A 22,608-nucleotide genomic window follows, 5' to 3' on the forward strand; every position below is an offset into this window, starting at 1 on the left:
TATTATTATCGTACGCATGAATTACAACAAATCCAACACAGTGGGTGGTCCATTGATAGTGACCGGGCCAAATAGCTCACGAAATAAGCATCAAACGAAAAAACTACAAAGAACGAAACTCGTTTAGCTTGAAGGGGGAAACCAGATGGAGCTATGGTTGGCCCTCTAGATGGCGCTGACATAGGTCAAACGGATATCAACTGCGTTTTTTTAAGCAGGGACTCCCATTTTTATTACATATTCGTAAAGTACGTAAAGAAATATGAATGTTTTAGTTGGACCACTTTTTTCGCTTTGTGATATATGGCTTTGTAAGAGTCACAAACGTATAAGTACGTGGTATCACGTAACATTCCGCCACTACGGACGGTATTTGCTTCGTGATACATTACCCGTGTTAAAATGGACCGTTTACAAATTGCGGAAATGGTCGATATCCTGTTGATGTATGGCTATTGTGATCAAAATGCCCAACGGGCTTGTGCTATGTATGCTGCTCGGTATCCTGGACGACATCATCCAAGTGTCCGGACCGTTCGCCAGATAGTTACGTTTATTTAAGGAAACAGCAAGTGTTCAGCCACATGTGAAACGTCAACCACGACCTGCAACAAATGATGATGCCCAAGTAGGTGTTTTAGCTGCTGTCGCGCTAATCCGCACATCAGTAGCAGACAAATTGCGCGAGAATCGGGAAACTCAAAACGTCGGTGTTGATAATGCTTCATCAACATCGATTGCATGCATACCATATTTCTATGCACCAGGAATTGCATGGCGACGACTTTGAACGTCGTGTACAGTTTTGCCACTGGGCACAAGAGATATTACGGGACGATGGCAGATTTTTTGCACGCGTTCTATTTAGCGACAAAGCGTGATTCACCAACAGCGGTAAAGTAAACCGGCATAATATGCACTATTGGGCAAAGGAAAATCCACGATGGCTGCGACAAGTGGAACATCAGCGACCTTGGCGGGTTAATGTATTGTGCGGCATTTTGGGAGGAAGGATAATTGGCCCCCATTTTGTCGATGGCAATCTAAATGGTGCAATGTATGCTAATTTCCTACGTAATGTTCTACCGATGATACTACAAGATGTTTCACTGCATGACAGAATGGCGATGTAGTTCCAACATGATGGATGTCCGGCACATAGCTCGAGTGCGGTTGAATTGGTATTGAATAGCATATTTCGTGACAAGTGGATTGGTCGTTGTAGCAGCATACCATGGCCCGCACGTTCACCGGATCTGACGTCCCCGGATTTCTTTGTGTGGGGAAATTTGAAGGATAATTGCTGCATTGTCAATGCATGTGTGAACATTACGGAAGGGGAACTACTCTCTGTTGAGAGGAATGTCGTTACACGTATTGCCAAATGCATTGAGGTTGACGAACATCATTTTGAGCAATTATTGCATTAATGTGGTATTTACAGGTAATCACGCTGCAACAGCATTCGTTCTCAGAAATGATAAGTTCACAAAGGTACATGTATCAATTAGAACAACCGAAATAAAATGTTTAAACGTACCTACGTTCCGTATTTTAATTTAAAAAACCTACCTGTTACCAACTGTTCGTCTAAAATTGTGAGCCATATGTTTGTGACTATTACAGCGCCATCTATCACAAAGCGAAAAAAGTTGCCCAACTAAAACATTCATATTTCTTTACGTACTTTACGAATATGTAATAAAAATGGGAGTCCCTGCTTAAAAAAACGCAGTTGATATCCGTTCGACCTATGGCAGCGCCATCTGGCGGGCCAACCATAGCGCCATCTGGTTTCCCCCTGCAAGCTAGACAAGTTTCGTTCTTTGTAGTTTTTTCGTTTGACGCTTATTTCGTGAGATATTTGGTCGGGTCACGATCAATGGACCCATATATATATATGTATGGGTCCATTGATCGTGACCCGACCAAATATCTCACGAAATAATATATATATATATATATATATATATATATATATATATATATATATATATATATATATATATATAAGCAGGGATCCATTCCTGACTGGAAATTGAGGAAAAAAGCTCCGATAAAGATGTGTCCGGCAAAGCATCGTTATTGACAAATCACATTTCCTCTGGCCACGTGCCGTGTGTTCCTTGTGTGTTTCGGGCCGCGTGATGGACGCAGCGTACTGTAAGCAGCGCAACGGTGCGGTATTCATGTCGGGAGAAAGCGGAGATACTGTTTGTGTACGACCGAGCAGTTTAATTTTGTTACCGAAGTAGATGTATCATCAACAGTTTCTATACACTGGTTTCCGACAGTTAGTGGTAGGCTATCTGTGCTAGGAGTTTTTGTTTTATTGATGTTCAGTAAGCCAACCTTTGCAAATGCAAGTTAGTTTTAATTCTTAGATCTTTTTTCTTCGATTCAAGAAAATTACGCTCCAAGCTTCTATATTTCATTTTGTTTATATGACTTTTGGAGACACACATTTTCTTGATTCTGTGTCTCTTTTTATCGTCTGTAGCACCTTTCTGAGCACGTTAGCGCCCGCTAAAGTCCGTTCGACGCTTTCTCACAATGAAAGTGGCAAAAGTCTTATTCACGCGAAAAGCAGATAGTAAGCCACGTATTTAAGTATTCTGGTCGCGAAGAGTTCGAAAAGTTCGACAAGAATAAGAAAAATTTTGTGCGGGGCTCGTCTTGGGTAGGATGCCACGAACTTCTCCTCCTGCCTCTTTATCCCGGCGGGTAACTGAGCGGAGGGAGAGAAGACATCAGCGATTTGCGGGCCGGAAGAACTTCGTCAGGAAACCGCTTCCAGCCGGTTACACAGGAGTTCCTCGCCTTTGGGTCCTGATGGTGAACTCGGCGCGTGTGAGAGCTTTCAATTGAAACGTGCCGAACGTAAATTGTGAGGGGAGGAAAAGAGGATTCGTTTATGGATAAAACTTCAACGTTTACACTCTAGTCTAAAATTTCGTCGAGCATTGACCAGAAAGTGAAAATTTGCTTTACTTACGGTCACTGATTTCCCGTCAAGTGGGGTTTCTCTATAAATCACATATATTTAAATACTATTATTTTACATGTCGCTGTAAACCATAAGCATATTTACGATGTTGCAGTGCCCATGTTATTCTGAATTACGACGCATGCAAGCATGTCGAAAGGAGCTTTGCATCATAATTCGGACTAACACAGGCACTGCAACATCGTATTTCTCCGCCGCGACCGGGCACTTGAGCTGTACGGGAATATACATAAATGGTTGCACGAGCACAAGCTGCAGACGCGTAGTTGACGACATGTGAAAGTTTGGGTCTGGCCGCGATTTGTGCGGTCAGAGGGTTAGCTGCCATCTGTAATTAAAAAGAAAACTGAGTCAATGGATCACCGATGAACTTGAACAAGCGTCTAGGGACGTCTTCCCGAGGAAAAAAAAAAAAAAAAAAAAGGCGGCCGCTCGCGGTATGAGGGAAATCTGGGTTCTGGGTTCGAGTCTCGGTCCGGCACAAATTTTGATTGTTGTCATTCCATTCTATACCTGATGGTTTGATGGTTGCCCATATCCGCAATTGCGAATACATTTAATGTAATTGCGTATTTGTCGTTGAATCAAACATTATGAAGTCGTTATGTCGAGATGTCGTTGTCGTCGTCTTCACTCTGAAGACTGGCTTGATGCAGGTCTCGAAGCTAGTCGATCATGTACTAGACTGTTCACTTCTGCATACCTGCTGCAACTTTCAGCCTTTTTACTCAAGCCTACGGGGTCTCCCTCTACAATTTCTCACACGCTCATACACGCCTCTTCTCTCCATTACAAAACTAAATATTCTTTCATTCATTATGCTGTATCGTATCAATCAATCTCCATTACTCAACTGCGTACCTTTCATTATCCGATCTACGCATCTAACATTCATCATTCTTCTGTAGCAGCACATTTCAAAAGTTTCTGTCATCTTCTTGCTTGCATTGCTTATCAGTATATGGCTACACACCAGACCATTACCTTCAGCAACCAACTAAATTCATATGTTGAACTCTCTATTCAAAAATCTTTTTCTTGTTATTGTAAGGTTGGATTTTATATCCACTTTTCGTTTAGCATCATCAGGTACTATGCTACCGACGTGGTAGAATTCCTTTTACTGCTTTCAGTATCTCATTCTCTAACTTAGTTCCCTTCGCCTCACCTACTGTAAGTCGAGCCTATTGCATTCCCTTGTTCAACTTTTGTGGTTGTTCATCTTTCCAGGTTACTATTGCATGGTACCCGTTCCCTTAAAGCCGCATTTTCTTTCCATATTCTCCAGTTTTACCATTTTTGTCGCGCCTGCAGTAATGAGGTAGCCTTCAACCGAGTGAAGCGGTATCGCAGAACGCACACAGTCGGGAGCAAGCTCCCACGCTGGCTGAAGGAGCCGGTGGACCTCATGGCGTTGCCAGCAGACAGTGGTGGTGTGAGGTGCTGTGGCCAGACAAGAGGGCGCCCGCTACGTCAGCAGCGAGGAACGTAGGGAAAGCACAGCTAATCTGGTTGCTAGTAAAGGTCGATTTTATCAATAGAGATACTGTAAGAAGCCTACTGGTCATAAGTACTTCAACAATATTACAAAGCCAGAAATCGATCACCTTAACAAATAAATGTCTAATGTTTAAGCTAACGAAAATGTACGAGCGGCTACGAAATATCACGAGTGTAAGTACGAGGTACAGCCTGCTCGCCGTACTCGTCGCTCGGAGATAGGACGCCTTGCGATTTCGTTTAGTCGTAAGACAATGTTCTTAGAAAATTTTTAGTTTGCAGTCAATCACTATATTATCCGTTTATAATGTTTAATAAATGAATACGAAATAATGCCATTCTTTCTGAACGTTATTCCGAATAATGCAGCTTTCCACTTCATCACTTAGAATCACAGGAAGAAGAACTGCACTTTACAGAAAAAGCAACGGTACTGATGCTGCTTCTGAGATTGACCCAAACTTCGAGAGCAAAACAGGTACACGACGACTCACGAAGATAGTCCAAGGACGGATTGTCTTAATCTCCACAAAACTCGCATGGAAAAGCGCGGCCGGTCATACTGCACCCTTCTTATACCATCCTCTACGGACTCAATGGTTAAACCGAAACATTTCTCAATGCTTAGTACACGTTGGTTGCAGGTTCTTGCACTACCAATTCAACTCATATTCGAATTCCCTTGCCGTACCTGATACAATTACAGTGCCATCGTCCCAACCTTGAAGCATTTGTTTCCTCTAGTATTAAAATAACCCTTGTGGTATCTCCAAAGGTCGCGGTGGCACAATAAAGTCGGCATCTCGCATCGATGCCGCAGATGACGATGTCTCGCTGCACCGGGCCGCCGATATACAGCCTCAGAGAGACCGACGCTCAGTCCAGTTCGTAACCTCCGATCAAGCAGACGACATGGTCTCGTTAGGACACACGTGCTACTCACGTCTTAGATTGAGATGTCATTCTGAACTTTTTGAACTTTATACTTCAAGAGAAGAGTTTAGTAAATTGTGTACATCAAGTGATGCTTCAATATTCAGGAACAGTACATTATATAAGGTTAAGTAAATCTTATTTATCATTCTTGTAATAAAATGAACTAGTATTTCATATGTTGAACTTCACCATCTCCCAAGATAATCAAAGAACCCACAATTATTCCCGAGAGTTGTAGTTTCATCAGATCATAACGATCTGAAAGATGTATTACGGAAATTCTCCGTCAACTCAAACGATAATCTCTGAACGAAAGAATACGTTCTTTTTGTGAAACCTTGTTGATAAAGTTTGTTTATAGCATCGTTATTTGCGAAAGACTGCAGAACGATTCTAGCGCTACCAACGTATTTCTCGCATGACTGCGAAGGCTAGCACCGGTACAAGGTAGCCTCCGCTGTGGTGTCACCGCCAGACACCACACTTGCTAGGTGGTAGTTTAAATCGGCCGCGGTCCATGTAGTACATGTCGGACCCGCGTGTCGCCACTGTGATCGCAGACCTAGCGCCACCACCAAGGCAGGTCTCGTGATACGAGAGTGGACTCGACCCCAGTTGTACGAGAACCAAGCTACCGCCCAGTTGTATGCGAACCTAGCTATCGCCCAGTTGTATGAAGCCTTTCTCTCTCATTAGCCGAGAGACAGAATAGCCATCAGCTAAGTTAATGGCTACGCACTAGCAAGGAGCCATTTGTATCAGTGCCTATAGCTTACGAGTATTCAAGAGAGATGTATTCCAAGGAATAAAGAAAAGATAAGTAAAAAGCATCTACATACTTTTCTTCTTATTCATTCATGAGTTCTCATGTTCCAGACTTCACGCCCGTATGCTTATTGCCGTGCGTGCACTATCGGCCACAGCATTAGTCTAGCGTGCCTTTCTTTTGGCGACTACCGTGTGGCGTAACAGTCTTGTTACGTCACAACAGATTGGCGACGAGTAAAAACTTCTTTCTGATTGCTTACATTTAATTGTGTCATGGCTTCGCCACATTCTCCAGATGTACTGTCCGAATTTTATCGCTTGCAGAATCAGCAGACGCAGGCGTTACTGGATGCCCTTGGACAGCTCGTCCAGGGTCACCGTGCGCTGCACACCGATGCGGCCGCAGCCGCTTCACCGCTACCGCAGCCACAACCTGCCGTTGTACCGCCTTTTAGGCACTACGACCCGAACCACGAGACCTGGCAAGAGTGGTCTCGTCAGTTCGCCTTTCACATGGCTGCCTACAGAATTCAAGGTAATGAGCGGCAGCCGTTTTTGCTTTCTTGTGTCGGTGTGTCCACATACCGTGTGATAGTGAAATTGTTTCCCCGGCGCGACGTAGCAACTCTGTCCTACGAGGAAATTTTGTCTGCCTTAGATGCCTATTTCAAAGCAACAGTTAATGTGGTTGCAAAACGGTATACGTTTTTTCGTACAAAACGTACGGCCGGTCAAACTAATAGGGAGTGGGTAGCAACATTGCAAGGACTTACTAGGGACTGTGCCTTTGAATGTGACTGTGGTCTTTCTTATTCAGATACAATGGTGCGTGATGCAATTGCACAGAACGTTTCTGATGTTCGCATACGGGAGCAAATTTTGAAACTAGTTAATCCCTCCCTTCAACAAGTGATAGACATATTGGATAGACAGGACACACTGGACTGTGCTCAGGAATCTTTTGAAACTTCGCCAGCCGTGTGTAACATTAACCGGCCCGCTGGACGCGCTGCGCGACCCGGTAACCGGGCCTCGCGCACGGACACACAGCGACCGCCGCGTGCTAAGCCAGGTGTGCCGCGCCAGCCCGCAACTGCAGTGAAATCATGCCCGCGGTGTGCTACTAGACATTCGCGTGAACATTGCCCGTCACGCCAAGCTATTTGCTTTTTCTGCAATAAGAAAGGACATGTTCAAAGTGTTTGCCAGAAAAAGCTCAGATCAGACAATCACAATCATTCCAGGCCCTTTGCTTCGCGCCGGAATCGAACCAAGGACACTCAGGCTCGTGGACCTTCGCCTATGGACATTCATGTCGTTAATTCCGCTTCGTCCAGTGACACTTTCTCTAACAGTGACTGTGATCGTCCCACAAAAACTGTGCGTCGACGTCGCCGGAAATTACGTCAATTAGCAAGTGATTCTGTACCAGTGTCTGTTCCAATTGCACAAAACAGTCGCTCTTGTCGTCAGCAGGACAATAAACTTTTTGTGGACTTAGACTTTGAAGGCAAAGTGATACCATTCCAGCTCGATACCGGAGCTGCGGTTTCTTTGCTCAATCACGACACATACAAACAACTGGGCGCACCTCCGTTGCGTGCCGCAAATGTTAAGCTAACTACATATTCCGGACAGAAAATTCCTGTGTTAGGACAGTGCAGCCTTCTTGCAACATACAAGGGACAAACAAAACTTGTGTCATTTTCCGTTCTTCGTTCTTCTTCTGCAGTGAACTTATTTGGTCTAGATTTATTTAAGTTGTTTAACATGTCTATTGTAAATCAGGTCCTATCAGTGAATCAGACTGTGCCTACAGACAGTGTTTCCCGGCTGTGTGACGAATGTGCAGACATTTTTGCACCGGGCTTAGGTTGCGCTACAAACTATGAAGCACATTTAGAACTGAAGGTAAACGCGCAACCGAAATTTTTCAGGGCGCGCACTGTTCCCCACGCATTGCGTCCGGAGGTCGCAAGAACATTGAACAATGTAGAATCACAAGGTGTGAGTGAATGCGCGCAATGCCTCTTTCATTTCAGCTCCGCTTCATCGCTTACGCCGTACAGGTGTTCCGTTTCTCTGGACGACGGGATGCGAACGCGCCTTTCGCCAGTTGAAATCGGCGTTGCTTTCTAATACTTGCCTTACGCCATTCGATCCCCAGAAACCCCTTTTGTTGATGGTAGATGCATCGGATTTCGGGATCGGTGCTGTGCTTGCGCAAAAAGTTGGCTCACATGATCGCCCTATTGCCTTTGCGTCCAAATTGCTCTCGTCTGCGCAAAGAAATTATTCACAGATAGAGAAAGAAGCTTTGGCTCTCGTGTTTGGTGTTACTAAGTTCCATGATTTCTTGTATGGTCGTCACTTTACCATCATCACAGACCACAAACCTTTGACGTCGCTTTTTCATCCGACCAAGCCTGTACCTCCACGTACAGCGCAGAAATTCATTCGCTGGTCTATTTTCCTCTCGCAGTACCGCTACGATATCTTGTATCGGTCCACTGCTAAGCACGGAAACGCCGATGCGTTGTCCCGTTTGCCTGTTGCTGAGGATAAAGCATTCGATTCTTCCGAACTTGCTTGCATGTTCATTGATTCGGAAACCGATGAAGTGGTCGAATCGTTTCCGATTGATTTTCGTCGTGTCGCTACAGCCACAGCTGCTGACCCTGTCCTTGCTACTGTTTTACGTTTTGTTGCTACGCAATGGCCTTTGTCAAAGTCTCGGATCGAGGATCCGTTGGTTCGCCGTTTTTTGCTCACAAAGAGAGACTTTTTGTTCGACGTGGTGTTTTGTTGTTGCGTTCTGATAATGATCAGTCCAGAGTCGTGGTCCCACGTTCGTTACAGTCCTCTGTTTTACGGCTTCTTCACCAAGGACATTGGGGTATAGTGCGAACGAAACAACTTGCTCGTCAGCACTGTACTTGGTTCGGAATCGATGCTGCGATTACGAATATGTGTTCTTCGTGCCCGGCGTGTGCCGAACAACAGTCCGCACCGCCGCGGAAAGTCTTTGCGTGGCCAAAAGCCACTTCCCCTTGGCAACGCTTGCACATTGATTTTGCTGGTCCATTCTGGAATGCTCGATGGTTGGTTCTGGTCGACGCCTTCAGTAATTTTCCTTTTGTTGTCCGGATGTCTTCCACGACGTCCTCCGCCACCATCCAAGCGTTGTCTGCTATCTTTTGCATTGAAGGTCTTCCGCAGACTATTGTTTCCGACAATGGCCCACAATTCATGTCCGCAGAATTCCAGTCTTTCTGCCAGGCCAATGGTATTCAACATCTGACATCCGCGCCGTTTTCGCCTCAGTCCAACGGTGCCGCTGCACGATTGGTCCGGACTTTCAAGTCACAGATGTTGAAATTGAAAGAGTCGCATTCTCGGGAGGACGCTTTGTTGCTCTTTTTGTCTTCGTATCGCTCTCAGCCACGAGATGGTCGCTCGCCGGCTGAGTTGCTCCACGGTCGTCCTCATCGCACCTTGATGTCTTTGCTGCATCCGCCGCATCAGGTTCCTGCGCAGCGGCAGACTCCTGCTTTTGCTCCAGGCGACGTTGTATTTTATCGCAACTATCGAGGTTCACGGCGTTGGCTCGCAGGGCGCATTCTTCGCTGCCTCGGCCGCGCGATGTATTTGGTTTTGGGGGCCTCTGGTGAGGTGCGTCGGCATCTCAATCAGCTGCGCCTCTGTCGTCGCTCGGGTTCTGCCGCTCCCCGTCTGCTTTCAGCGACGGTGCCGTCCGGTCAGCGCCCTGGGGACCCATCTACTGGCTCGCCTCATCCCCAGGTGTTACCGACGATGCCTTCCATTTTGCCCCATGGCGACGCGCCGCCGCCGCAGCAGCAGCAGCAGCAGCAGCAGCAGCCGCCGCCGGCGCCGACCGCATTCGACGCTTCGTTGCAGCCGCCAGGCGCCTCCCAGGGTCACGCGCCGCCGATCGCTTCCCGTGACCAGCTGTCCTCCGCCATGGAACGCCCGCCCGCTCCGGACCACATGACGTCATCGCGCGTCGGCTACCCCGACGCCATGGACGTCGACACTTCGGCCCCTCATGTTTCTTTACGGGCGCATACACCACATGTTGACGTGCACCCTGGACTAGTTTTGCAGGCGTTTCCTAGCTCCCCTCGGACCGGATGGCCGGGTGCGGGTGGCACAGCCTCGCCTGTTGTTAGGCTCCCCACCTCATCGCATACGTCAACATGTGGTCCTCCCCACGGCGGGCGGAAGCCTTATTCCACGACCGTTCGCCGATTTGCGGGGGAGGAATGTGGTGTCACCGCCAGACACCACACTTGCTAGGTGGTAGTTTAAATCGGCCGCGGTCCATGTAGTACATGTCGGACCCGCGTGTCGCCACTGTGATCGCAGACCTAGCGCCACCACCAAGGCAGGTCTCGTGATACGAGAGTGGACTCGACCCCAGTTGTACGAGAACCAAGCTACCGCCCAGTTGTATGCGAACCTAGCTATCGCCCAGTTGTATGAAGCCTTTCTCTCTCATTAGCCGAGAGACAGAATAGCCATCAGCTAAGTTAATGGCTACGCACTAGCAAGGAGCCATTTGTATCAGTGCCTATAGCTTACGAGTATTCAAGAGAGATGTATTCCAAGGAATAAAGAAAAGATAAGTAAAAAGCATCTACATACTTTTCTTCTTATTCATTCATGAGTTCTCATGTTCCAGACTTCACGCCCGTATGCTTATTGCCGTGCGTGCACTATCGGCCACAGCATTAGTCTAGCGTGCCTTTCTTTTGGCTACTACCGTGTGGCGTAACAGTCTTGTTACGTCACAACATCCGCCATGCAGCTTATGATGGCTTGCGGAGTATGTAGATTATGTAAATGTAGACGTAGATGTAGACATTGCAGGCAATAATATTTTTGGCAGTAGGTGCGAGTAACAAAGGTGTCGGCGTTGAGTGAGTGTAGGAAGATACAAAATAACTGAGACAAAATTTCTAGTTGATCTCATCAATGGCAGCTAGCACTAAACGTAGAAAAATGTGAGTTAATAGGGATGAGCAGGGAAAACAAACCAGTAAATTTCGAATACAGCATTGGTATCATGCTGCGTGACGCCCAAACGTCAATTAAATTGCTACCAGTATCGATGCAAAGCAGTGAGAAATGGAATGAGCATCTAACGATTGTAGTAGGAACGGCGAATGGTGGACTTCCGTTTATTGGAAGAATTTTAGGAACACGTGGTTAATTTGTGAAAGAGACCGCAATATGGACAATACTGCACCAGATTACTGAGTACTGTTCAAGTGTTTGCGTTCCGCATCAGATAGGATTAAAGCAAGACATCGAAGCAATTTAGAAGCGGTCTACTATATTTGTTAACGGTAGGTTCGAATAACACGCAAGTATTATGGAAATACTTCACTGGAGGAGAGGCGATGTTCCTTTCGAGGAAAAGTTCAGAAAATTTAGAGAACTGGCATCTGAGGCTAACTGCAGAACATTTCTACTACTGCCAATACACATTTCGCGTAAGATCCACGAAGATAACATTAGAGAGATTAGCGGTCGCACGTAGTCATAAAGACAGTTGGCTTTTCTTCGCTCACTTGCAAGTGTAACAGAAAAGAAAAAGGCCAACAGAGGTGCACGATACCCTCCGCCACGCACAATACGGTGGCTTACGGAGTATGTTTGTGGAAGTGGAGAAAGAAGAGAACAGATCTTCTCTGATCGGCAAACGGCGATGGGTAGGCCTAGCCACTTAATACTAAATGGTTTTCTTCCACAGCTCACCATGCACGCTGTCCCTGCGGTGTGTGAGACTTTTGGCTTAAATGTATCCACGGAGAGCACGGGACTGCAGTGGGTGAGTAGCGTTCGTGTCATAGCCCACACTGATGCTCCCCCGTGGCAGTTGCAGAACCTAATGAAGAGGTATTAGTTTGTATACACTCAAACATTTCTAACACATTTAGGGAAATTACGGAAGACCCAAATGTACCCGCTCGGACGCTGATTTAAGCTCTCATCTTCAGAAACACGAGTCCAGTACGCCACCCGTTGTGCTGCCTTTCTCGGTAATTCTTGTCGAGGCAAATTAGATGTCTTGAGAGACAGAAAAGGTAATCAGTACTGTTAGGCGTCAAACGACGTCTCATCTACACAGGTTGACACGCTGGACTGGTATATATAGATGGAGTGCAATTCAGTTCCCCACTTTGGCATCCAGACAAATCCTGGAACGCTTTCCTCCTTCAGAGTTTCTCGAACTGAATTAATGGCCGTGTCGTCCGTAGCACGTTAACCTCTGTAATATTTCTTCTTTCCACACTTTTTTCGTCATAATTCGTTTTCTAAGTATGCTATTATGATTAAACGATACTGCAGACCTGAAAATCATTTTCGTTGTTTCTTTGTGTATACAGGAAAATGTGACACATATGAAACATACTATTTGATACTTATTATAAAAATCGTTTTATATATTATAAAAATCGATGTATGTAAGAATCTATGTGGGACGAAAAATCTAATGTAAAGAAGCGTAGCGCGCAACTCGCTAATTTCCAGACTTTAATCATCCAGTATTTGATGTAGAGTCTTGTACTGTAGGAAACAAGGGAGAGAATGTTAAGGGTGGCTGGTCCTTTATTTACTAGAATAGATAGCTGCTACTTAGTCTTAACAGAGCTCACGTGTTGTGATACAAGCTCTTCAATGATAGTGCACGTTAGCCTCACTGCTGGTGTGGTAAAAGTCCTTTTATATACTACTGCAGCCTAATCCCGCTCTGCAGTGAGTGACAGACGCCAAACTGGAGTGTGTCAGTGCGCCAGTGAGTGGTAGAGCGGCGGCGGCCTAAAAACTTGCAGTCGAGAGGGCGTTGGCGGCGTGTTGCTTGTGGGTGTGTCTCTGGCCTCTCTCGTGACAGGCGCGCTCGATCCAGCACCTGCCAATCGATCTTCGCGCTACATCTTTGCCGACCGCTGTGCTGGCGACAGGATACGCCAGCGCGTTTGAGAATGAGGGCACCGTACACGAAAAAAATTTTACACATCATTTCAAACTTTTTTTCGCTGACAACACATACAAAGTGAAGAAAGGAGAAAAGTTTATCGTTGTGTCAGCCTTACACCTACGGATTAAACAAGCAGACTACAAACGTAACATCACATTTTGAGATCAGACTCTCCAACACTGCAGCACTGCGAAATACTTAGGTGTGACTAAGCTGCTGTTTGACATACAAAATCCATCTCCGGAATGTGGCACTTAAACTACATTTCGGAATGGCGTAGTCCAGAAGTTAATGCAAACCGCCTGGGGTGCCGCTGCAACAGTCGTCAGACTGCCAGCTCTAGGTCTTCCATACACATTCGCAGATTATTGCTGTTCCACCCAGGTTTACAGTGCTCCAACGAAAATAATTGGCACTCTGCTCAATCGAGAAATGCCTTGTCAGAGGATGTATACATTCCACAAACATGCGCTAGCTACCGGTTCTTAATAATATTCCACCACCATCCACCAGAAGACCACAACCAGCGACTGAGCCTCAGAAAACAATCGTGGCGTGTAGCAGTCAGCCTGATGGACAGTTACTTCAACAAGCAGGAAACCTGCTCACCCTATGGAATCAGATAACTGTAAGTAATGGCATCAACTCGACCTTATGGTTTTATGACATTGATAAATGAAAATAGCTCTCCATATTCAGTACTCACTTATTCCGATCTTCTTCTGTCTGCCATAAAGAAATACTCTGAGTTACAAAGTGAACTTTATTACGCCTGGTTAAGATTTCATCAGGTTTTATGTACGGAAAAAAGAGAAGCAAGGTCATTCTCACATAAAAGTATTCCCTAAAAATTATTAAAACATAGTTTTCAAGTACGACGGAACAAGTAAACTCTCACGGAGAGCTATCAACAGTGTTTCATATCACCACATCGAAAGGAGTCAGAACTGATGATGAATAAACCATCTGAAGGACATGTTCTGTTGGACTAGATCCACCGAACAAGACCATACGTAAGGCGGTAATAGAAATAAAGCTCGGATAAATGTATAGAAGTAAAAGAAAGTTCTTCATAAAGGGAGTGAAGTAACTGAAAATTCCCTTGGAAATTGTGAACACGTCCATGCGAAGCGCAATGTACAGTCACATTACACGAAATGTGTGTCACCTAGACAATCACACACACAATGCTATGAACGATCACTGAAAACATTCGATCATGAATGTCTAGGAGACTTGAGACCGATAAAGAGAAACTTAAAACTTCTGCCGTCACATCCTGTGTAGGGTTGTAGTCACTCGTCGGGTGGCTACTCACTGGAGGATCGAAGAACACTCACCAGATACAGGAAGAGGGCTGTGTCAAAGGCCACGGAGAAGGCAACGCACGTAGAACGGGCATCAAAATATGAGAGTCGTGCAGAGGTAGCCCTTTCCGCTCACACAGGATGGCAGAAGAGGTCCGAGAAACGCCACAGGCAAAGTGGAAGGATGATGTCAACAGGGATACGCAGCTGATGGGCCTGAGGAAAGAAAGTTGGACCACAAATGTCAGGAACAGAAATGATCGTTGGAGGAATGAAGAAAGGCATATTGTCTTCCAGGCCAAAGTGACAATTCGAAATCATCACGAAAGACCACCAATTTCAGTCATGCCTGAAAACCCGTACGTGTTTGTGTGTATACAACACTTGCCCGGCTGGATTGTCACCGTAGCACTGTGCGCTAAAAGTGGACAGCCAGAGCTGTCCCGCCAGTGGAGCAGTGGTACCGCTGAGGAGCATTCGGCAGGCGGTGACGCAAGCCCGCCGGTTCCAGACCGGGATGCGCGATATCTGCGCATCACGCCATGCCACGCCGCAATTCGCCACGGCGATGGACTCCTGACCAGTTGCTGGCCGGGCCACACACACCTCCTGCGGACCCACAGCGAGGTCGCACTCCTTATTTTTTCCTTCTCTCCACTTGACGGTCGAATCTACTGGTCTGTCTGACCTGGACACTGAACTTCCCCCCTCGGTCTAATTCATCGCAAATACCGCCTATCCGGCGCGTTTCACAACGCGGCCAGCCGTCGTACCACAGCTGCTCTCTCCCAGTCAGCGCAAAACAGCCAACCGTGACGTCGTCGCGACTTGTGTGACTAGCTTTGGTTCGTGAAAGAAATTTCTGCACATACATCCACATAGATCCTGCTCAAGGCACTGTACAGTGCACGAGGTGGATAAATCGTACCAATATTATCAATTTTACGTCCTACTCCATTTGCATACTGAGTGGCGGTATATATGACTTCCTTATGAGCTCTCTACGCACCGTAATCTCTCTTGTCCTATTCTAATGGTCCCTACGTGAAGTATACATTTGTGTCACTATAACAGACGTGCAGTGACTTTTGAAAACAGATTCTCTAAATTTATCCAACAGGGTTTCGTAAGAATTTGAAACGTCTCTGTAGAACTGTTTCATAACGCAGTTGACCAATCTTTTTTCATCGCATTTTCTACATCTACATGTGTACTCTGCAAACCACCGTGAACTGCATGGCAGAGGGTACATCCCATTGCACCAGTTATTAGGATTTCTCCCTGTTCCATTCACGTATGGAGCGCGGGCAGAAGTGATTGCTTGAATGCCTCTTTGTGTGTAGTAATTATTCTAATCTTATTTTCAACATACTTATGTGGGCGATACATGGGGGTAGTAGTATATCGCTATAGTAATCGTTCTTGAAACTTGGTTTATAGACTTTCTTGGTATAGTTTACGTCTGTCTTCAAGAGTTTGCCATTTCGGTGACACGCATCTCTGTGACACGCTAACAAACCGAGGAAATTCGTGCTACTCTTCACTATGTATGTTCAATATCATCTGTTGATCCTATCTGGTACGGGTCCCACACACTTGAGCAATAGTCTCGGGTGGGTCGCACGAGTGATTTATAAGCAATCTGTTTTGTAGACTGATTGCACTTCACCAGTATTCTACCAATAATCCGAAGCCTACCATCTGCTTTACCCATGACTGAACCTATGTGGTCATCCATTTCGTATCCCTGCAAAGTGCTACACCCAGGTATTTTCATGAGTTTGCCAATTCCATCAGTGACTTACGATACAACGTTTTTTTCGTTTACTGAAGTGCAAAATTTTACGTATATGAACATTTAGAGGAAGTTTCCAGTGTCTGGACCATCTTGAAATCTTATCAAGATCTGACTGAATATTAACGCAACTACTTTCACATAGTACTTCATCATGAATAACTTCATCATCTGCAAAAAGCAGAGTGTAGTATTTATCTTGTCTGCAACGTCATCAATGTACAACATGAACAGCAAGGGTCCCTACATACTTCCCTGGGGCACATCCGAAGTTACTTTTACTGTCGATAACTCTCCATCCAAGGTAACATGCTGTGTCCTCCCTACCAAAAAAGTCCTCAGTTCAGTCAAAAACTCTACTTGATGCCTTCTATGATCGTACTTCTGACGATAAGCGTAGATGCGGTACTGAGTCCACTGCTTCTGCCTGGTTGTCTTGATCCAAAGCTTTCAGTGTGCCATGTGAGGAAAGCGCGAGTTGGGTTTTACATTTTTTTGCACCGCCTGTCCGTTGTGTACTTCTTAGAACTCTCCCTGAAGGACTGAGCAATGGGACCGACATAAATTCAATGATTATCTGACGTTCAGATGCAAGCAACTTGTGTTCTGCATCAAAAGCTTTGTGTAATGCGTAATTAAATTACATGTCCTGTGTATCCTGTGTCATCCGCATACACATCTGTGTAATAACATCCTGCATTATCATACGAAACGTCCTGGCAGATTAAACATTATCATGTTTCCCCCCTACCTTGCCTTCTGTGTGAGATGATGAGAGGGTATACGGGTCTTCTCGGATTTACAAGGCATGTTTCTGCTGGAAGCAGATGGTAACCAGCTTAGTGCTCCTCTTTCTGGGCAAAGAGGTCCGCCCACGATGTCCGCATCCTGTCAGCCTGTTTGTTATGTTGGCGGTGTGGACGACCCCTCCAATCTCTTCCGTCTTACGCGGCTGCTTCTCTGGGTGCCACCGCTCGGAAATATTTTATAGATGTACGGAATACAATTTTTTTCCTGATACAGCGGGTGTTGGGGAGAGGAAATTTAAGCTAAGAATACTAGGAAATGAGGACGATCTGGCTGAAAAGAAAGATGTACAAGGATGAAGAGTGCGTACAGGGACAATGAGAATCATTATTGTTGCTTTAGTACTCACGTCAATAATTGTCTTCTGAAGCTGGGGGGCGGGGGGGGGGGGGGGAGGTGTTGTGCAATTCTCTAATACAATGCGGGATGTTGGATGTTAGCCGGCCGGTGTGGCCGAGCGGTTCTAGGCGCTACAGTCTGGAACCGCGGGACCGAATCCTGCCTCGGGCATGGATGTGTGTAATGTCCTTAGGTTAGTTAGGTTCTAGGGGACTGATGACCTTAGCAGTTAAGTCCCATAGTGCTCAGAGCCATTTTTTTGTTGGATGTTATTAAATAGTTGGCTTCCTGCTACTCATTGCCAAGTTTTCTCTTGGTGCCTCTGACTTAGTTCTCAAAAGTACACCTTTTCTGTACTCAGAGCGACACCATCAGCAAATCATCAGTTGCGTCAGAATGTGAGCTCTTTGGTTTCCTGACTGAAAGTAAATTAAAACGACTGCATTGCTGAACATCTGGTGGGCTGATTCATAGGGAAATTGCAGGAAGTCCATTGTAAATTTCACCACTTCATGAAGAGACAATAAACACTAAAGCGCTAAGATCACGTCCTGGTAGAACAAGATAATATTCACTAACGGCTACTGAGTGCCGATTCTGAATTACGATTCACGCTTCAGCATAAACGATTGGTACCCGCTAACGCAACTTAGGGCGTTGTTAACCCTGAATAGGCGTGACGTCACACCTTCTCTCCAACGACTGTGTACGAGGAAACAATAGCCGTAAGCGTTTTCAAAGAAGAGTTTGTTAGTGAGAATGTCGACACTTGCGCCAGTCAAAGTCTTTCGCAATTAATGTCAAATTATCTGTATGTAAAAGTTTACATCATAACTAATGAAGTAGTTGATGACGAAGGGCGATTTTATAAAGATACATTATAATTTTAGAAAACGTTTAATTATTGAGACTGGCATTGCTGTGACACGATTTATATAATTCTACTTCAGTTTCATGTAGGACTCCGTATTGCACTGTGGTGACCAATTTTCCCCAAATCGCAGACCCCCTTAACAAACTTTGCAGGAAGGGGCAAGATTTCGTGCGAGGAGAAAGCCAGCAGGTCGCCTTTCATGCAATTAAAACCGCCTTAACTAATCCCCCTGTTTTGATAAAAGATTTATTGTCCAGACCGATGCCTCCAGTGCTGCCGTTGCGGCGGCATTGTTCCAGGAAGACAGAGGAGAGAGACGCCCCCTTGCTTACATCACTAGATGACTGGCGGGCCCCGAGCGTCGGTACTCTGTTTATGGGCTGTGTTGTTCGCTCTCGAGAAACTTAAATTTTACTAGGAACACCGGGAGTTCTATCTCGAAACTGACAACTAAGCCTGTAGTTGGGTTCTCTCTCGGCCTAGAAGGATCGCGAGGTGTGTCGTCCGTAACTGCACCTTCCGTTTTAGGATACTGCGTAGCATGAAACCTCTGGGGCGCTTCGGCTACCGTAATGCTTGCCTAGCCTCTTAATTCTAGCTTTTACAACCTTTCGAATATTAATTACGTTTCACCCAAGACGATTGACTCGGATGTTATTAGGCAGAATTGTGGGAGGGCTGGAGAAACATTGAACTAGCCGACAATCGGCTGAGGAAACGTTATAATCAGGGCAGGAGGCTATTTTAGGTCAAGGCTGGAGCTAGGACATTCGCGCAAAACGTTAACCCTATGAGGGTTCGCCAGGGGGTACTGTAATAAACTCACCGCATGATTTGTAGGACATTTCACAGTTTCGAAGGCCTGAGCGGGTTCTGGTGCGTAACCCGCAGACAGGAATAACCTTAAGGGTACATATTAGCCAGGTTAAAAGCGCTAATTAACAAAAACTGTGTGTGTGAATTCCTAACGGACCAAATTGCTGAGGTCATCGGTCGTTAGACTTACACACTAATCCACACACACACCTGTACCCGAGCGAGGACTCGAACCTCCGGCGGGAGGGGCCGATCAGTCCGTGACATGGCGCCTGCAACCACGCGGGCGCTCAGGGCCGCCGCTAATTAACCTGCCCTCATGAATGAGGAGGGGTATGTTTCCTTTGGTGATGGAGGTTGAGCAGTGTCGGCTAGTTTTCCGAGCTGTTACATCTTTGTTTACTGGCGCAATGCGTTGTCCTGGATGGCACTTCGGTCTTATTGTAGTTGGCTCTTTGGTTAGAGAGAGTTGGAGGCAGGTTGTTGACGGACAGTGGGACAGTGGGAGAAAAGAGTGCAACGAATGGTGAGCGTGCGATTACGGCTGTCTGTATAGGGCCGTGTTACCTTGGAGCGTTGGGCTCCATACTGTTCTGCCTGGTTGACCATCTGCATTTGGGAGTGACTACCATCTGCATTTGGGAGTGACTGTCCGCTGAAGTGGGCGTCCTGATGACATTGATAATCGCCCACCCTACATTGATTTTGGGTAAAGTGGATCTGTTTTGGATTTTGGCACATTCGCTCCAGTGCTGCACTTGCTTCCATTTGGCTGAAGCTACTATATTCACCCCCCCCCCCCCCCCGTCCCCCTTTCTCTCAGTGCTTTATGGATAATATATTTGAGTGTATTTAAACTCTGTTTTCCTTTTTACTGCAAGTTGTTCAGCGTTCGGTGATCTTTGTCATTATTGCTTGGGTGTGAAATTAGTCTGTTGTAATGTGTTCTATGGCATCACATATATTAGTGACCATTGACGTCGAATATCGAGCCTGACCCTTAAGGTGGCAACTTCTCTCTTGCCGAGAACATGCTACTGTTCTTGTTTGAGAAAGTGCTACTATCTAAGGCTGTTCAGATTGTCAAATGTTGAACGTATAAAATTTTGAATATTGCTATTGGAAAGCTCCTAATGTCTAAGAGCTCCTCCACTTTGGTGAATTGCTGAACCTGTAAATTAAAAAAAAAGGGTTATCCTTCTGTTTCTAAATTGCTAGCGCCAAAAGCGCCATCAAGTTAAGAAAAAAGGCTGCAACTGCTAAAAGGCGTATTTAAGCTGCCTCGTGTAATTTGTGTTACCTTGAGTTAAACTTCCTGTTCTGCCAGGGCTACTTTATTGGAAGTTTGGTATTTCTTGTTTGTCAGCCGGAAACCAATCTCAAACAGGTACTATCGTTTTGTATGATATTGATGTTTTGAGTATATTTTGATATTTGACTAGTGTGAAGGAAACTCACCCCGCACCTTCCTCCCGTCCGTTAAGTTATTGTCGTATCCTGGGGCGTCCACTGAGATCTCATTAGTTTCGTAATTGCCTTAATATTTGCAAAAAACGTTTCAACCCTACTTCACCCTTTAGGAGTGTCCCGACATGAACAGCGGACCGTGCTGCTGCTTGCACCACGCTGCGTCATCCACACAGCCTGCAACAAGCAAGTAACACGCGGCACGTGGTCAGAGGGACTGCCATTCGACAGCGCCGTCTAACGTGGCAGCTACACGTGTCCGGACGTATGTTCACAGTGCCTTAAATCCTCCATCTCCAGTCAGAATGCCGGCCGGGGTGGCCGAGCGGTTCTAGGCGCTTCAGTCTGGAACCGCGCAACCGCTACGGTCGCAGGTTCGAATCCTGCCTCGGGCATGGATGTGTGTGATGTCCTTAGGTTAGTCAGGTTTAAGTAGTTCTAAGTTCTAGGGGACTGATGACCTCAGATGCTAAGTCCCATAGCGCTCAGAGACATCCAGTCAGAATTCCGTCCCCGCAGTTTGTCAGTTCTGTTAATGTTCACCCTGTGTATTGAGATATGAAGTGAAATTCAATCCTAGAATCTTTTTGTGTGCAGAAACCATTACCTAGTTTGCTGTGCCACGAACTACTATGACGGCTGATGGAAACACAAGAATCTCAGCTAAATGTAATATTCACGCATGATAATGTGAATACGAAAGTAATGCCTAACTTTTATTTCATCTCAAGGCGTGAGAGAATATACTGCAAACCAAGTCACAGGAGATATTTGTGAAGTATGTGACGCAACTTTTCAGTCGTTATTCAACGCATTAATGTAAGAGGGAAGCCAAGGCAATCCCAGAGGGCAAATCTTTAGCAGTGAATGTAAAGTAGTATATATCATTATTTAATCTTTCTTGTATTTGCGACTAACAGATAAACTGTAGCATATCCGCAGATTGCATTAGAGGTCGGGCACCGGCAGCCAAAGCTGCACATGGCGAATAAATGCTTCCGCACTGGCTGTTAAAATATTTTTAGTAAAGAGTCATGATCGATTTCGCATGAGTGGAGATGCATTTTCAGGTGATCTGTGCAAGAATTTATTTATTTATTTATTAGGTGACGATTATGATTCCAGGTATACATGTCAGACAGGAAGAAGCTTTGACGTTCGCGTTAGAGAACATACTAACAGTTCGGATTCAAGGTCAGCTTTAAGCACCCATTTACATGAAACCGGACATTCGATTACTAGTCTCCATTCGAATTTGCAGGTGCTGCACTGTGAGGTAGAAATTTACCGGTCACTAAAAATGTTCCCCGAGTCTACTCTTCACGCGCAGTTCGAGCTGCGTCCCAGAAGTCTGATTGTCTAGGTAGATAATTGTTAGTCCACCTAACTGTTGCATCACTACAGGACGCTGTTATCCCTGTTGTGACTTTTATTTTCGTAGGACTTTTAATTGGTTTTTATTCTCCGTTAAAATAATTGGCTTTCTTAAAAACATAAGCTTCTTTATGTCCTCAGCAATACTATGGATGCGTTATACGCTTGCTGGTTCTAAAAAATAGTGCAATGTAACATTCAAAAAAGTTCGTGTTATTACTTACCTTTTCTTCAGGGGTGTATTAACTTGTATTTTAACGTTGTTGACCGTTTTTAACTATAAATGCTTTTGAAAAAAGAAATTCCTAATGACCATGTAACATGTAAAGCCAGCCCCCTCGTTTTTTGCCATAGACAGCGTTAAGTTCGGTGCGACCTCGCACACGTGGCCCGTAAAACCGACAGTTAGTGCTGTTCTCGCAGGTGCCGTGCACTCTTCTATGCTGTCTACGGCATGGTAAGTCATTCATGGCTGTATTACAATTCTCGGCTGTGTGGTGTCTTTAGCTGGTACCCACTGTTACATGGGAGTCAGGAATTTAAATAGTTTTATCCGGCTTCCTCCCTCTTATAGTTGCGGCGCGTTCCCAGTCAGTTTGATCACAGACAACC

The sequence above is a fragment of the Schistocerca piceifrons genome, chromosome 8 (genome assembly GCF_021461385.2).
Source record: "Schistocerca piceifrons isolate TAMUIC-IGC-003096 chromosome 8, iqSchPice1.1, whole genome shotgun sequence".
Lineage (NCBI taxonomy): Eukaryota > Metazoa > Arthropoda > Insecta > Orthoptera > Acrididae > Schistocerca > Schistocerca piceifrons.